The sequence below is a fragment of the Varanus komodoensis genome, unplaced genomic scaffold (assembly GCF_004798865.1).
Source record: "Varanus komodoensis strain SLA01 unplaced genomic scaffold, ASM479886v1 scaffold2, whole genome shotgun sequence".
Taxonomy (NCBI): domain Eukaryota; kingdom Metazoa; phylum Chordata; class Lepidosauria; order Squamata; family Varanidae; genus Varanus; species Varanus komodoensis.
In genome coordinates, this window is record NW_025335568.1 from 53,492,616 (window position 1) to 53,507,563 (window position 14,948).

At 39.5% G+C, this 14,948-nt stretch overlaps 1 protein-coding gene across 1 annotated transcript in view; it reads left to right on the plus strand.

Moving 5' to 3' along the window:
* Nucleotides 1-14,948, plus strand: part of EML4 (EMAP like 4) — a 180,657-nt gene that overhangs the window by 40,458 nt on the left and 125,251 nt on the right. The window lies entirely within an intron of this gene.

The following is a 14,948-nucleotide window of genomic DNA, read 5'->3' on the forward strand; positions in this document are numbered from 1 at the left end:
TCATAGAATTAAACATTTGGAAGGGGCCTAGAAGGCCTTCAGGTCCAACCGCTCAATGCAGGACTCAAGTCTCCCATCCAGACTCTAACCAGGGCTAAGTCTGCTTAGCTTTCAAGATTAGACAAGATCAGGTACTTCAGGCTAAATAATAGCATTCTACATCTTGGTTCAGTGAGATTTCACAAGTAAGATGGGAAAAATATAGCATCCCCTCCTCTTCCTTTTAGGGATTTGTAAAGAAGCCAGTAGGAAGCAAAAATGAGCTGGATTCTCTCAACTTTGACCCACAGATTCCTTTCTATCATCTCTGCACAGGTGGCAATTCAATAGCTTCAGTTTTGTCACTTTTTCTTCTAGGGAAAATCATTTTTGCTTCTAAGAAGACTATCTTGCTTACTGAAAAAAGCTTATCAGACAAAAAGTTATCAGACATTTTCCTGTTTAAACATGCAAAAGTTTGTGCTTCATGTAACTGAAATTGCACAAACCCATTTGTTGTGTAATGGTGATTGCCTCCCCACCTCATGTCAGAATGCAGTTCCTAGTCTTATAAGCAAAAGCCGCTTGAGATCCCTTTGTTTGCCATTTCATCTAAGTATGGTCATTAATGGCAGCCTTCTGGAATTGCTGGCCTGTTCCCGGCACATGAGGGTGAGAAATCTGTGTTCAAAAGCAATTTTATATTTCATTATTAATGTTGCTCTTGTATTAAACTCCTGTTTCCCAATTGGGATCATGTTGCTGTGTGACACAAGAAAGCACCATAGTAGCTAGAAACATCATAATGAATGCAAGTCTTGGCTGTGACTGATATGCTGAGAATGTCCTGGAGTACTTAGAAATGGTCACAGTGAATTGTGGTTTTCCCATTTCAGCCCAATTCATGTAAACTTAAATGTGTGGATAATTAGGTGCTTAACTATTCTCTGTGTAAAGGGAGAAACCTGTCTTCAAGTCAGAGTAATGTGATATTTACAGCACATGACTCATATTTGTGATGCCTTCTGTCCAGATCATTGGAAATCTCCTACATTCATATGCCTGTTTTCAATCAGCAAAGCTGCAGAATAGAGTTGGCTTCAGTACGTACCTTGAATGGATCCTGAAAGCTGGAATGTCTTTGCAGACCACCACCACCACCACCGATGATGATGATGATGATGATGATGATGATATCACATTTGTTATTCAGCATCTAGTTTTGAGTGCTTTGTAGACTGGGATGGTATTAATAATATATCCAGTCTGTTTGAGATTGCCTGTGGGCAATCAAATTTAGATCTGTTCTTCTTGTTGGAATCAAACTCTGTCTTAATCTCTTGTCTTAAATCATGTATAGGTGAGAGCAGTCATTTCATAACAGTGAAGTCATACATCTTCCTTGAATTAAGAAAAACCTTACATAATATTGACCTAATAAGGCCCATGTGAAAGTGATCACCTTTAGTTCAGTGGTTCCATGTTTACACAAATCCTGAATAGCACCAGGGGTCCAACTCTTGCAGAGTTGAATGACTCCTCCAGACAATTAATCAGAGAAGGATCACTTCACGAACTAATTATCTGTATGTGCCCACCAGACCTCTTCATTTGGAAAAAGAATGGGAGAGTGTTTACAAGGGAGATTGTATATGATAGGGAGGGCTCTTCTGAACAGTGGCTGCTGTAATTGCTCTGTCCAGGTTTTTGTATTCACTTGTTAATATAAAGTCAGGATCCCTTCATTGACTAGACAGACACTAAGGGAAGCAGCTGGTCAAGCCAGGAATTCTGTAAGCACAGTCTGTTTAGTGTAACAGGTGAACTATGACCTCTGGCTTGTTGCTCTCTTAATGTTGTGAATCATAACCCATAGAACAAAAACTCATACTAGGATGCAGGAGTTTTATGAAGCCTTCTATCATAAGATGAGACTGTCTCATTTGTCTTTGTATTATCATCATACAAAGAATTAATACTATTATGTATTTTGAATGGCAGCATTTTTTCAGGATACCAGACAGAGGCCAACAGCATCATTTCCTGTGCCAAGCCTTAAACTGGAAATGCTTCTTTATCATGAATAGGAAATGGCTGCAGTGGTGTAAAATAAAAAGGCAGACTTTAGGTAACTCTTGAACCAGGAAGAACTAGTCTGTGAGATTTTGGTCCAGGCCAGATGTACAAAGCATTTACTTCTTTACTAAGTTTCCAAGCTAAGAACTTGGAAATGGAGCATAAATATTGATACATTGTTAGATGCAGTGCAAGTTGGGAGGGTTTTATCCTTACAGGCAGCCTAAAAATAATTTTTAAAAATTTAAAAATAAATTGCATCCTCTCACATGAATATCAGTAGCACATTATGTCGAACAATAACAACACCCTTCTCTGGTCTAGACAAGCTTTTAGACAATGTTTGTACAGTTCTGTCAGGTGTTGCAATGCAAGACTGAAATAACCAAGAAACAAAGCCAATTCTATCTAATATTGTACAATTGCTTTTAGGGTTTACCTTTGTACTTTTTAAATAAACAGTTACATTTTAGAATACATCAAGGCATGCAGATGTCTCCTAATGATATTACAGTTCAGTTGTATAGCTCAATTATTCTGATTCTGTAACTGCAGCTTTTTGTCTAATACCTCAGTGACTGGAAAACTCACTCCTTTCCCTATTGGACCTGCTTGGATGAAATGCTTTGATTTGTCTGCAGAAGCTGTAGTAGGGGTAGAAGACCTGGGTTGACACATCTTTGTCTGTTTAATTGGCTGTAGCCTGTTCTCTTGACCCCACCATCAATATTGAGACCAATAAATAGTGACTGGCCTTTCTACTGCTTCATATTTCCCTTGCCTCTGCTCTGTTGTTCACCTGTGTGAGCATTTTACACAGGGATCAATTTTCACCTATGAACAAAATATTAATCCATATGGGCCCTTGCTATAAATAATATCAGGCATATTGTGTCTTGACTGCTTTATTGTTTGTAAGATAATGTTGCATTTGTTTAATGCAGAAAACTGACAATATTTTTCTTGTAATAGCTCTGATGTGTCCACCTGTCACTGAACATCTTGTGTTTAGCGCCCAGATAACAAGAATAGAGCAGCAGGAAGCACACCATGGATCTGATAAAATGTCAATGGAAGAGCTAAATTTATCCTGGGAGATATTTTTCCTCTAAAGAAGAGTACATTTATGACTTCTTAGAAAAGTCAGGAGTCAGAACCATCAAGGGGATGATTGAGTTTCCACTAAGAATCAACTTTGAAAATGTGGCTTATTATCAAGGATGACACTACAGAGATGAAGCATCTGCTCTTTCGATACCATAGCAGAGGTTTTCTAAAATAAGCAGCACTCATTATGTTTTATGACACATTGATGTGCTGGGGTGAAGACATAGCCTTCATTTCTTTTGAGGTCGTATTACAATTGACAATACAACATTTGTCTAAAGGTTGTAGTACAGTTGTATTGTAATCATTTATGATATAATGCTACAAATCTTGAATGGTTGATCTGGATGACTATGAAAGGCATTGTTTCAGCTGCCCACAACCTGGTGCCTTGCAGATATGTTGGAATACAACTGCTGTAACTCTCAGCCAGTGTGGCCATTGGCCACACTGGCTGGGAGTTGCAGTCCAAACTGTCAGAGGGGTGTGTACATCTGTGTGCCAGATAAAGGAAGGTTGCATTATATTTTCCCCAAAATTGGCAGATATTTTTATTAAGGCTCAGGGATATCAGTGTCACCCAGTCATGACACAGCTTGGCATAGCTTCTTGTTTCGATTGAGGAATCTGCATGGATAGTATTCTCAGTGATCTGGTCCATGCACTGAAATCAACAAGGAAGTTGTATTTTCAAGATACCTTTGCATCAATTTGAGCATATAAAGATTCGTCTAGACTGGAGAAGATTTCTTCTGGAATAGCTATATCAAACCCTGAAAATATGGTTCTCTTTTAGTATTCTGTGAATCCAGATGCATGCACACTTTCTTACTTTTACCTTTTTGATTTTCTTTTATTTTCATTGCCTATTATTCTGATTTCATTAGCAGCTTCTTATTTTCTCTAATTAGGTATTTATCTCCTTAAATATCCTTGGACTCTGCAATTAGCATTATTCTCCACTTTTCCTTTATATTTTTCCTTTTCACAGTTTGGAGCATTTGTCATCTATTCACGGGCATGCTGTTGTTAATGCATGCTGTTGTTAACACATCCCTCCCTGTTTCCCTTTCCCACAGATGCAGATGAAAGCTTTGGAAGCACAGTCCTTTATTGGAACCCTACAGGTTAACTAGCAGCATACATCAAAGTAACAATTCCCTGTGATAAGTGGGAGTAGCTTTTGCCCATGTGAAGAGTTTAATTCAAACTGAAATGATCTCCTCCTTTTCTGAGAAGTGTCAACTCCACCCTCAGGGTAGCTCCCACTGCTTGAGGGCCAGACAGTAGTAACAATTACTTAATTAGTTCATTGATTTAATAACTTGCCTTTTTACAGGGCCTAAGAATTCTTCCTCCTCCTCATCTCTTCCTGTTCTACAGTGTCTTCCTCCTTTCCCAAACTGGCTTGGTTCTCAGATGCTGTCTTGCTTAGCAGTAATCTTGCTTGATAGCCCTGATAGTTGAAGGCTAATGGCAACCCCTCATCCTCTTCTTGCTGCAAAAAATCTGGCTGGGTATCCTTTAGTTTGAGAAAGCTGGGCCTCATTCTCCACACATGCTTATTGCTACTTTCACTTCCTCATCTGTGCTAGTAGCTTGCCTTTCTTCCTGTAGTAGCATCCTGCTTAGGGAAGTGGCAGAGGATGAAGGCCATGAAAAGGACAGAACAGCAGGTTTTTTTAAATTGAGGCTCAATATTCAAGCACATTTTGGTGGGGGAGTTCATTCTTGACCAATGTGGCCACTCTTGAATATTGCATACCAAAGGAAATATCTAATTTGGACCTGGAATAGCCTGATATCAGAGGCCGCATTAAGTTCTGCACGGTTGTTGGCATATTGCATGATTTGGAGTGAGCATAATTGGCTCCAATACAGAATGCTAATCGAGCACATTCCTGTGGGACATATACAAGGACAATTATTTTTGCTTGTCTTTTGAAAGCAGACGTATTGTATCTGTTTCAGTTACCCTTGGGAACTTTGAAATTTGGATTCTGCTTTAGCTTCTACTGGCTGTGTGTACAGTGTCTCTAACCGCTTAAGGAAACACATAGATTTGAGATGGGAAAACAAGGCACATCTTCCCTGGAAGTGAAAAAGGGCTCCTTGTTTGCCATTGGACAAAGTGGTCTTCTTTCTGAGGTCTTCCTTTATGCAGACTTTTCCTGCTGATTAGCTGAGCTGTAGAGAAAACAGCTGGTTCGTATGCTGGACACGAACTGGGCACCTTTGCTCAAATCCTGTTCTTACTGTGCCCGCAGTACATGCATGGAGGGGGATGGCCCTGGATATGTTAGTAGGGCTCTGGTCTTGTATTTCAGCATGAAGGAGAGGAAGAAGCTTCCTTTAAAGAAGAGCCAGTGTAGTGTAGTGTAGCGGTAGAGAGTGTGGGGCTGGGACTAAGGCAGTCTGGGTTCTAGTCCCTTCTCAGCCTTGGAGCCAACTGGTTGACTTTGGGCATCACAGATTATTGTCCCAACCTACCTCACGTGGCTGTTGAGGACCGCCCTGTGATTAAGAGCAGCTGGAGTTTTGAGTTCTTCAAAGAAAAAAGGAGGGATATATATCTAACCAATAAATTAAAATAATGAAAGGAAAAAAACCTCTAAAGAAGGATCTGCTGCTACAGGAAAGCAGATTGATAGAGCACAATAAGCATGCATAGCACAATGCTATGCATGTTTAGACTGAATAATGTCTAAAAACATTCACAGTAGCATAGGCTTTAGTAGTAGTGTGTAATAAGATGTTTTCTGCCTAAACGTGCATAGGATTCTGCTCTAAAAGTGGCATGTATCTTGTTTCCATGAACAAAGTATTTTTGGCACCAAATGGTAGTCCTGGAGTCCTTATATTTTCTTCAATTGTGTAAAAAACTCACTGAGAGAATCATGCATTTATTATCTGTAGGTAGAGTTGGGCAGTCACATTATTAAGAGTAGTCTGAGCTTCTCAAAAGGTCCTTCATCTTGGACTTCTCAGGTCCATGCTTCACGTTCCCTGTGTCATGTAAACTTAGGATGCCTCCTAGACTGAAATGCAGTGCTGCAATTTCTTATTCAATGCAATATCATTTCACCTCCTTAAACATCTTCATAAAATACTGAATCAAGACACCTTCATATGTCCAACCAGCAAATTTCTTGTTTACCCTTCCGTTGGAGAAACTCTGAGCTTGCTTAAGTAGAGCAGATTAATTTTCTTGAGCTGATGAGAGGTATCAGCAACGGAAGTCACAGTGATGGCTCTTGGCATTCTTTCTGCACGTTCTCTTGATATGACCCCTTTGGCCCTTTCCCATCAGCAAATATAGGTCTGAAAGAGCCCATCCGCTCCAGCTCTTGCACTGCAACTTTGGCAAGTCTTGCATTTTTCGTGGTCTCCACCACTTGTGGAAAGCCGTGCTATAAAATGCCATATTCACATAGTGTGCTCTTTAGAGCAGACATGTCATGCAGATATTACAAACAGATTTGTAAATACAGCCCCACACTCTAGTTATCTCTATGGCTGTGAAAGGTCATGTAGGTATTGGGTACATCCACTTGACCATTCATTTCCAGACATTACAATTACAGTGTGGTACATGGACGAGCAGCTCTTTGAGCAAAGTTGCTCTCATATATGCTAGTATATATTTAAAGTTTATATTTATTGAATTGTACTGAATTCAACTTGTATCTATTGAATTGCATTACTTAGAAATTAAGTTTTTAACTGGACTTGTATTGTGCATTATTGATGCTTCCTGAATTTTGTAAGCTGCTTTGGGATGACTAGGTGGCCTATCAGAACTATTTAGAAAATGAGTAACATGTAAATAATGTGTATTATCTCTAGATAGACTGTTAAGGGTAAATGGTAGGAGAATTGTCTTCTAGTCTAGTGCTGGAGAATCTTCTGTTCTGGATTTCCTGCTTCAAGCAGATGGTTGGGCTAATCAAGTGTCCCTAAAATTTTCTTGGGTTGAATGCACATCTGGAATTTTTTGGGACTCTCATGGGCAAGCTTGTGAAACTGAAAGAATATAGCTTGCCTAAAAATCCAAGTACAAAGCAGAGGTGGGGTCTAAACACCGAAACACAAAACTGCTGTTTTGAAGCTAAACTAAGATGGCACTGGAGTGTAGTGCATTGCTTTGTAGCATACCAGCCTCCTATTTGCTATGTGTGCATGTGTATGTACATTTCATTTAAAGAAATAAAATAAGAATTGGAAGCCTTCATGTTGGAGACCCCAGGACTAGATAGCTTTCCAACTATTCGATTCTAGGTGCAATGCTTTAAGCATTCTAAATCATCCTATCTGCACCAAGGTTTATTTGCAGCAGGTAGCAGTAATGCTGTTTTGTGTAAATGAGTGTACAGATGCAAACTTTCAAGAAGACTGCATTGCCAAATTAGCAAGGCCCAGCGTTCTGGCCAAACCATCCATCATGCTGCTACATGTAGTTCTCTGAAAAGTATTTTATGACCTCCCCAGTTTGACTGATTTGCTGTGTAGAAATAATCATCTTTTAGCAAAATAGTTGAGAGACTCAAGGGCTAGGCTGCAAAGATGACAGCAATAGCCCCGGAGAGCTAGCAGGGTTCAGTTAGGTTTGTATCAAGCTGGGTTTGATTTATGATGTTTGGCTTTTTGAGGTGGGAGGAAAGGGAAGCGGATCACACTGGGAGACAAGTGCTATATCCTGCATAATAATGTCGTATAACACATTTCAGAGTTTATCCTTTCTCTGAGTCATCACTGCACAAAAATCATGCAAATAATGTTCACTGGGTCAAGGGAACTTACACCTTGTCTGTTGTGTTCTGGTTATGTTAAGAAAAAGGAAGTGAAATCCCAAAGATTTGCATATGCAGGCTTGACCAATGTTTAGATATTTTTTTTTGTAAAATCAGCAAGCAAATTAGGTACTTTTCTAAACATTTTCTAATCTAAAATCCTTTCTTACAGAAGAAAATCCCCCCTTATCACCATTTTAAGAAAATCTCAAGCTTATGCCTCTCTTCTTGAAGTCTTAATTCTTAAAGTGCCAGTTGAACTAATGATAGTGGCGAAGGATCATCTAGGACCTTTCAACAAAAAGGCCTGCCTTATAAATAGAAGGGGAGTGGGAAGGAAGCAGCAAATTAAGTGAATGAAGGTTTTACCACCTTTGTTCTAGAAAAAAAAATTGTACAACTTTTGTCATATATGTAAGAAAGTATGAGAATACTATTTGAGGGGATTTTTTCCAGTTCATCCCTTGCAGATTTTATTCTTTCCTTTACTGACACAGATGTGTAGCAAGTCAATTTAATGTGCAGATTGGTATGGGATTGTGTGTGTCTTAATGACAGCAATTTAAGCAAATCATATATTTAGTGTGTGGGAGGGAATCCTGAAATTTGTGCAAGTGGAGTTATTATTTTCTCCAGTAGTTTGCAAGTGTACAAGAGTGCAGGCTGAGTTGTATGATGTGTGTTGCCTTGTGTTTATCAATTCCGTAGTATCTTCCAGCCACTCTAGAGCTGGGGAAGCTCCCAAGCGAGCTGCGTAACCTACCAGGCACTGGACAAGACCAGATTGCAAAAATACTAATTTCTGCACAGTTGTGAAGCAATGGGGGAGAAATGATACTAGGAGAAAGGGGGAGCAATTGAGCAATTCTGAAAGACCAAAAAAGAAAAGAAATTTAACAAAGTGCACCAACGGGTGGAGATCACACCTATCACTCGACAATGTAATTCTCTCATTAAATGTCGAACTGACACCACTGTCCTCTTTACCAGTGACCTTACCAGTGCATGTCCTCTTTTAACATTGCTTTGACCTTCTAGAAAGGAGAGTTATTGGCAGTCCTCTTGCAGTTTCTTGTTGCAGCCATTATGGGCAGTCCCTGGATTACAAACAAGTTTCGTTCCTGAGAAAATGGAAATTCATCTTTAAGTTGAATTTGTGTGTAAGTCAAATCAAGTATAGTTGGCCCTCTACGTTCATGAGAGTTAGGGGTGCAAGACCCCTCTGCAAGTGGAAAACCCACAGAAATCTCTAACTGCCCCTACACCAACTCACTAGAAATATCAGAGAGATTTCCCCCTCTGGTTGGGCAGGTGCAGGAGGCATGCTTTTGAGGCTTCCCTCTCTCCCCTTTTGCTTCCTTCTCTCGATGGTGATGATGATTTTCCAGAATATTTTTTAATTAATAAGCTTTATGCCAGTTTGTTTGTAAATACAGGTTGTTTGCAACTTGAATGTTCGTTACTCAGGGACTGCCAGTACTGGAATTGCACAGTTCTCCCCTCCTTGCATTTTCAGCCTTTAAATTTGCATAAATTCCCCTTCCATTTACTTCCCACCTTTAAATTTGGCGATTCAGTGCTGTGGCTAAGACATTTCCAGAACTGGTCTTGGAAAATGAAATGTGTAGTGGTAAAAATCTTATAAACCAACCTTTGGGGCTTGATAAACAGTTTGCCTCTTTGATCCTTTTCACATTAATCTGCATGAAAAACATGTTGCCTCTTTTATGTGGCAAGATTTGCAAAACTTGAAATTGACATTCTTGTTTCTGGCAGAGAAAGTCCAAAACAGCAATGTTGTATAAGCAAATGAAAACAACAACAACAATTTTTAAGCCTAAAGCAATACTGACATACTCTTGAGTCATCTGTCATTTTTCAATAAAGCACCTTTTTTGCTAGCTTCTAATGCTGTTAATTTTTGGAAAAAAAAATGGTTTGCATTCTGCAGGTGTACTTACATATCCTTGAGTTATAATGGAAATTCTTCCCCACGCTCAAAGCATCCCTCTGTAGAATGATTGCAGTGTGGTTATAAAAACTGAATAGCAACTGACTAACAGAAAAACTTTTATTCCATCCATTATTTGTCTATTTGGTGCTGGTCAATTTTCTTTTTGTTTTGCAGAGGTTGGATATAGACCAGGGAACCCTGAGAGGAAGTCTCAGCCATGAATACTGGCTGATGTGGGGCCCATTCATTTTTCCTCAACTTAAGCTACCTGGCTGTAAAAGACAAAATAGTGGTGGACAAATCCTTATTATATATTTCTCTGAGATGCTGATAAGAAGAGTGGGATAAAATAATATAATTTTCCAGTAGTATGACTCAGGCTTCATATTCTAGCTTTTACCTGCCTCAGACATACTTATATTCCATTTTCAGAGTGTAATGGCTTTCAGTGCCTTGTGCTACATGTGTAGCAAACTTCACTTTGCAAGGTAATGTAACCCTGACTTAACTCTGGTTGGGTGTACTTCAAGCAGTGTATGCTAGGTTAGGATGCAGAGGTGCTGTGCTGATGGTAGAACATCATCAGGAGCTTCTGTCTTATTTCTCAATTTCTGTGGTCAAACAAGCCTGCATTTAAAATGTGAAAAGTATTAAATAAAAGCTGTTGTATTTAATAGTGGAAATCTTACACATTCAATTTGTTAAGTTTCCTAATTTCATTGAAGTCTGACATACCGTTGCCTTTCATTACATAAGCAACAAAATCCAATTTTTCCTGGTCATGTTTATTAGTCTTTTACTTTCTAAAGTCACTTTCATCAGCAATGTTTAATCTTGCCAGGCACAGTTTTCCAATTTCTTTGAAAATGTACTCTGTCACATTCATTTTACAGCAAAGCAAATACAAATAACCTTTAGATGCAGTGAATTGTAGTTCTGCTTCACCTGATCCATTGTTTGCATTGCATTTCAAAGCACTTTGTTCCAGTGCTCTATTAAAGAATGCACAGGGTTTGTGAACAAATTGCCTGTACTGCAAACCTTGCCATGGATATGGAAGAAGGGTATGTCTTGCATCCACCAGCATCTGACATTTTAATCTTCTCACATTGTAACAGGGCTCACACAGCATAATGCTTTCTGTAGTGTAAGTCTGTACAAAATTCTTCCAATGAATATGTGTTTTAGTACTCTGGGTAAGTGATGGTATTTAGTGTTCCAACATGCTTGTATGCTAAAACACTTTTTTCAATGGGAGTAGAACTTAGAAATATCAAATAACCTGCTCAGTCTTCCATTTACATTTTGAGAAATGGGGTCATATTCCGATGGAAACATACTCCTGAAAACTTGGCAAAATGCTTATTACTCTGACACTACTCTCAATTGCTGGCAGCTTTGTAGACACACTACTTTTGGAATTTTGAGATCTTGCTTAGCAGAAAATGTTTGATGCATTGACCTGTACAGACATTGATTAGTGGGGTATCAAAATACTCTGGTTCTTTCAGTCTGGATGTTATCATGCTAAAATTCAACTTTCTGAAATTCATTTGTTTAAGTCAAGGGTTAAGCCCCATAGTTGCTTCAGGGGCCAGATTGCCCCCCCCTCCCTTCAGACCCACCCATGTGTTGGATGATGTTAAGGGGCAAGGTCCCACTAGTGACATCAGGACCTTGGCTCATGTCCCAGCCTGCTTCTACTGTGGAGCTGACTTTGCTTATGCTTTGCCTTCCCTGTGAAGGGAAGGAGGTGCATGTAAAGCCACAGTTTAAAGGGGCAGGGAAGGAGAAGCTGGAGTTGAAACAGCTCCATGCAGCCAGCACTTGCAGGAGCTCCAGGGATCCAAATTTATCCTGGAAGTCTTCTTGACAAGGAAGATACGCTCTGAGAGGGCTTGGCAGCTGTGTGAATGGAAGGTGTTCCTCTTCATTGAAAATACTTTTCCGCAGTTGCACTTGCTAACATTGACGATATCCATCTTTCTATCAATTCTGGGAGATCCTGTCTCCATCTAGGAAGCAGTCTGAGTATCTCTGGAAGAAATGATCTCATTATACAGCACAACCTATGCCTGGTCCTTTTTTCAGATTACCTTTGCCCTTTTTAGTAGTTCAGAAGCAGCAGTGTAGTTAGGGATGAAAAGCCCCAGGGGTGAGGGTGGGGAATAGAAACATTCAGGAAAAAAACACCCTTCCTCTCTCTCACCCCCCCCCCCCCGAACCTTTACGCTGTTCCTCCAAAGCAATCGAAACAGTTTGGATTATGAAATACTTTGTTTGATAGTGATTCAGAAAAGGAGTTCTTACATTGCTACTTGGTCTTTACTCTCCCAAAATGATTTCTTAAAGCTATATACTGAGAAGATTTCTATGGGCATTACTGAAGTATTAGAGTTGCTGTTTGTCAGGGATGGAAAACGTATGTCTGATGAGCCTAAGCAAAGCCCCGCAGACTTTGGGCTTTTTCCCAGGCTCTGTGCCCCGGGGACGACTGGTGGCTTGGGGAAGAGTAGAAGGGGAGAATTCCCCTGTTATGTCCCATCAGAACACGGGCATTTTCTTTACTTAGCATTGTGCTCTCTCCGCGACTTAATCTGGCCTGCAATCTGGCCATACACCCTGAAGAAGTTCCTCTCCTCAGCTACACGCTGAGGACAGTGAACATAATAAAAATGGTCAGAAGAAGTAGTAACTCCTGATTATGATAGCTTAGAAAATAAGATGGCTTGCCAGAAGCATTTTGTAGCCAAATTACTATTCAAGGGAATGAGATTTTTCTTCCCTCATACCCCTCAGTGCATTTTCTGAAAAGGAATGCTTGCTGTGTTTGCTTTACACTGTGGAGGAGGCTAAGTTCAAAATACATAATTTTCTTAGATGCAGACTTTTTGCTTGCTTCACATAAACTGGCAAAAATGGAGAAATGCCAGATTTCTTGGAGTTCAGCTGGTTGGAGCTCAGTTGTACCAGAAATTAAAAACTTTTTAAAATAACTGAGATCAGTGAATTTGTAATATTTGTCTAAATGGCTATACTTATTCAGATAATTATTACAATTGTCTAAGTAAATGTACAAAAGATGGTAATTATATGGAGAAAGCTAGTTGTATGTAAAACATGTTATTTGCTTAAAGTAACAAAGTGACTTTATAACTGTGAAGGATGCTTAGTAATGATAATAATATTGTGGTTTTCAGGTTTTTCCCCCCTGTAGATAACATCATGTTTACCATGTATTTTCAACTTTTCCCTGGAAAAATGGATCCCCTACCCTTCATGGATTCAAAATCTCTGGAAAGTTTATATTTCTAAATGTAATTAATTTCCCTATTAAAGTTTGCCTTGAAATGACCTCTGTTTTGCCTTCCAGGGTTTGCTTGCTCCGTTTTTCACATCTGCTTCCAAAGCAGTTACTTAAAGGATTGACCTACACATTTTCTCTTATAAATCTTCTAACAGCTTAGTAGAGCCCTTCTATTCCTTTCTGTATTTAATTTTTTAAGCCATTGGAGCTCTTGGCAATGAGCCGGGTTGCTTTTCTGTCCTGAAAATTGGTATTTGTAAGGACAGTCGCCCTGGTGTACAAAGTTCATAAACTTAGTGTCCCTCAACATGAAGCATCCTTTTGAAAGAACCATAAAGACAGTGTTGTGTTAAGCTCTGGAGTTTCTGCCTAAACTAGTCATGCCGCTCATTTAAACCAGGATATTGTCTTACCAGTGTTCTTTCCTAATCCCTGTACCAGGAAACGTGCACATAATTCATTGGATGTTAGAGGAGCTCTGCAATTTTAACTGTATCAGTCCTCTGACATTTTTAGTGAGGTTAAAGCTCTTTCTTACTTTCCGTGCTAAACAAGTACTTTTCAATGTGAGATGTGCCTCTTTTGTGAATGGAAAGAACGGTTAAGGTGCAAATTCTACCTCAGTGATAGGAGAGAGAACGCAGGATTTAGGAATGCCATGGTTTGGCTTGCGCGTGTCTAGATTGCAGTCTATTTTGCAAAAGACTTCTGCCTCACCTTTCAATCCAGTGAAAAGTGGCTTGCAATGGATTGTAACCCCCAAGGCCACCCAAGGAAATGGGCACCTGGGACAAGATGGCTCTCCCTCCCATTCCATATGCAAAAGCCAACTAGACTAGTAGCTGATTCTTTCTTCAACATTAGCAATAGGACAGCATTCTCCTGCACAGCTGAGGGGGCACAGGGCAGGCCTCAAGTCCTCCTGCCCACCCTCCCTCCTTCTGCCACACACACTCCAGTAGCCTCCATCTCCTGGCTAGCAGATGGGGCCAAGTTGCACTTTCCATTAGCTTTACAGACCTGTTAGCTCTACAGGTCACTCATGATTGTGATTGCATGTAAAGCCACCAATAGAATAGTACTCACAAGTCCCTGTAAGTTAGTTTCCTGTCAGTTTCAATGATTTGGGGACATAAAACAGGATTATTACTAAATTCATATTAGTAGATAAGACTTATATGGCCCTGCATGTCTTATCCTTCTGAAGCAGAGTGGAAATTCTTTCTGTAAATGCAGTTGAACATTAGTTGGGTAGCAACTAATATATTTCTTTGTATTTTACTGTTCCTGAGTTTTGAATTGCATTTTATGTTTTTACCTGTTGGAAATGCATTTTTCTCTTTCAACAGTGTGCTTTGCTTTAACTGTTTGTAGTTTACCTCCAGAATATTTCTCATTGGGTAGAAGTAATAAATAAAATAAAATTCACTGATCTGAAATGTTCTTTCATGCACTTCATTGCACATGTATATGAAAGGAGATTGCTAACTCTGCATACTACTTTCTGTAGTTTGTGCATTGCTGTGATAATTCCAGAATCTAGAATTGCCACTGGGAGGTATCAGAAACTTGAAAAAAGGCATTATAATGAATGCCTATTTGGAGTTGTACTTTGATGAGGGTTAGGGTTACTTGCCATCGTGCTACTATAGCAGATTTTGTGGAAAAGGGTATATTTCTGTTCTGGATTTATTAGTCCCTCCTTTCTTCTAAGCAACTCTTACTAACTTGTAAT